General features: G+C 39.4%; 1 pseudogene; it reads left to right on the plus strand.

Annotated features, from left to right (window-relative positions):
* Positions 1–653: 653 nt before the first annotated feature.
* On the plus strand, positions 654–1,195 carry LOC102853249 (annotated as a pseudogene).
* Positions 1,196–3,123: the final 1,928 nt, after the last annotated feature.

Consider the following 3,123-nt stretch of genomic DNA (forward strand, 5'->3'; position numbering starts at 1 on the left):
AACAAACTCCTGATGCAACTTAGAATTTAAGAGTTTTGCTGCCTCGAAGGTAAATGGTTCCTAAAGCCCTTTTTAACAAATGCACTGCTTATTGCTAACAGATCAAAGAAAGAGTTGTTCTACCCACACATAAAGAATCGTCCTTTGTCACCACTGTAGAATCAAAGGCAGCCCCACTTACTGTGTGAGGACAGAGACTGGAGAGTCACAGTCACTGTCCTATAGTAACCACAAAGAGAACTGTAGATACAACACCCCACCAACCCCTACAAGTATGATGTCTGTTAGCTATGATGTCTTAAGGACAAATATAGCATAAGAGCGTTATTGTTATAATAAGAGGATAACTAGAGCACGATATTTACAAAGTTCAAGAGGGCGAGGAGAAGGGTAGAAAAAAGGGAAAGGGGGAAATCACTGGGAGAGCAGAGGCTGGTAATTGGGGAGGGTAGAGAACTGAGAAATTTTCAGCAGGAACTTGAAAAGACAGTGAGGAGGATAAGCATAGAGAAATGGTAATTATAAAATACAAAGCATGAGGCGCGTGCGGGAGGGGGCGGGTGGGAAGGATCACTGGCAAGATCCCGAGGCGAGGCTTGCGCGCCCGCCCCCGCCCTGGCCCCCAGCGCCCACCCGGTCGGCCCAGCCCAGCCATGATCGAGGAGATCCTCATTTTCAACAACCACGGGAAGCCGCGGCTCTCCAAGTTTTACCAGCCTTACAGTGAAGATACACAAGAGATGAAAATGTTTGTAATTTCCTAGAAGGAGGATTGTTAATAGGAGGATCTGACAACAAACTGATTTATAGACATTATGCAACATTATATTTTGTCTTCTGTGTGGATTCTTCAGAAAGTGAACTTGGCATTTTAGATCTAATTCAAGTATTTGTAGAAACGTTAGACAAGTGTTTTGAAAATGTCTGTGAACTGGATTTAATTTTCCATGTAGACAAGGTTCACAATATTCTTGCAGAAATGGTGATGGGAGGAATGGTATTAGAGACCAACATGAATGAGATTGTTACACAAACTGATGCACAAAGTAAACTGGAGAAATCTGAGGCTGGCTTAGCAGGAGCTCCAGCCCGTGCTGTATCAGCTGTAAAGAATATGAATCTTCCTGAGATCCCAAGAAATATTAACATTGGTGACATCAGTATAAAAGTGCCAAACCTGCCCTCTTTTAAATAAAAAATGTAAAAGGCTACTCCCAGGTAAAATCCTGGGGGGAAAGTCATCCAAGTTCACCATGCAGTTGTTTACCAAAAATAGAGGAGGAGAGTCCTAAATTTTGCTTTTGGATTTAAGTCAAGGTACTGTATAGAAATTGTGTAAAATCAGTATGTGAAGATCAATGTTGCTTTTCTTGCTCAGTGATTTTAAAGAAATTGAATAGTTCCTGTGTGATTTTTTTTTCTTCTTTTCTAAACTGCATTCCTATGCCCACTTAAGGCATGCCTCTTATATATTGGCTACTACAGTATTTTGAAAGTGTTTGAGATGTTTCTTTAATTATGAACAACTCCGAATGTTGATGTTTTGTATGGATCACAAGTATAGCATTCCTTAATTCTTTCTGCTATTTGTCATAATTGTTATTTAAAAAACCAAGTCTGTATTGCATGAAAACATTCTGACCTTTTTCTCTTCGTTTAAATAAACTCCAAGGTAACTGAACTTATGAAGCACTTTTCTGTTTGCCTGGTATCTACTTTAGCAATAATTTTTTTTATATCCTTCTGACTCAACAAAATAAATAAAAGTATATTTTATCACTGTTAAAAAAAATATAAAGCATGAATGAGTGTAAAAAGTGCAAAGTACATGAATGAAACATAACCTATATGAATCATTATATAAAATAAAATTACATGTATAAAACACAATGTATATGAATGATTATATGCGAATCAATAAAAAATATAAAAGAAGGAAAAAATAATTGTAATGAAATTTAAAAAGTAATGGGCAAATAAAATACAAGTAAAAGGTTATGGGACATTCTTCACAATACCACTATGTGTTGTTGTTATAAACATTCAAGTCAGAACTAACACATAGCTGATCTTTCAGGAAGTTTTCAGAGGCTCTAAATCTTATGGGAGGAAACTGTCCGTCTTTCTCCTGCAGGGCATGTGGTGGATTCAAGCCATCACCTTTGAGTGGGCAGTGCAGGGCCTTACTGGAGAACAGGGACAGAGTAAGATGACTCTCATGACGGAGTCCTAATGAAGTAGGAGGACTGTGAAGGGTCTCAGGTCCTCTAGAATTGGGAAGGAACAAATGTCAGTGGTTTCTGCACAGCTCTTCTCAGCCACGCATCTAAACCTTTCCTTGAACTCAAAGTTACCAATAAGAGGCTCCAGGTTGAAGATCCTGGGTCTGTGCCTTCTTTGTACATTCTGAAAGAAACTACCTGAACACATAATTCTGGGTGACTTGGCAGTTCTCTTCAGGTTACCTGTCTGTAAGCACCCCACTGAAGATTGTGATGTGGTCACACATAATCAGAATTTCCCAGAATCAAATGAGACTGTGCCCTACAAACCTGGGAGCACACAGACTTTCTCAGAGACTCTGGCACATGGGCCTGTTTGGAGAGCCCTGGGCTGCATGACTGTGTTATTGCGTACCAATCATTCTATTTGGAAACAAAGATGTTCCCTATAGGTAGGTATGTGAGGCCCTGGAGAGGACTCCTGTGACCTGGGATGGGGCAAAAGCTTGGTGCACTGCACCTGACAACCATCTGAAGAATAGAGAAGATTCTATAAAAGGAAGGCCAGGTTCTATAGAAGGAAAGCCAGGTTATATAGTCAAGCACTTAGTGGCAACTTTCTAACTGGGTAAGTTATTAGAAAGCTACTTAACTTCTCTGAACTTAGTGTTGAATGGAGAGATGCAGTACAGTGTTGAGGTTAAACCTTGAATTCATGGCAAAATCTCAGCAGAAATGAGCTAATTAGTTATTCTCCTGTGGTTAAAACAGATGTAAAGTGCTCCATGCAGATGTACTGGGATTTAATAGGAGTGAGCATATGCTTTGAAAACTATTAAATGGATTGGATTGTGAAGTTCATTTGCAATTTTAAAATTCAGGAAACTAACGGAAACAAATT

This window comes from Elephantulus edwardii, unplaced genomic scaffold, assembly GCF_000299155.1.
Source record: "Elephantulus edwardii isolate Elephantulus edwardi_28Jun2011 unplaced genomic scaffold, EleEdw1.0 scaffold00176, whole genome shotgun sequence".
In the NCBI taxonomy this organism is placed as follows: domain Eukaryota; kingdom Metazoa; phylum Chordata; class Mammalia; order Macroscelidea; family Macroscelididae; genus Elephantulus; species Elephantulus edwardii.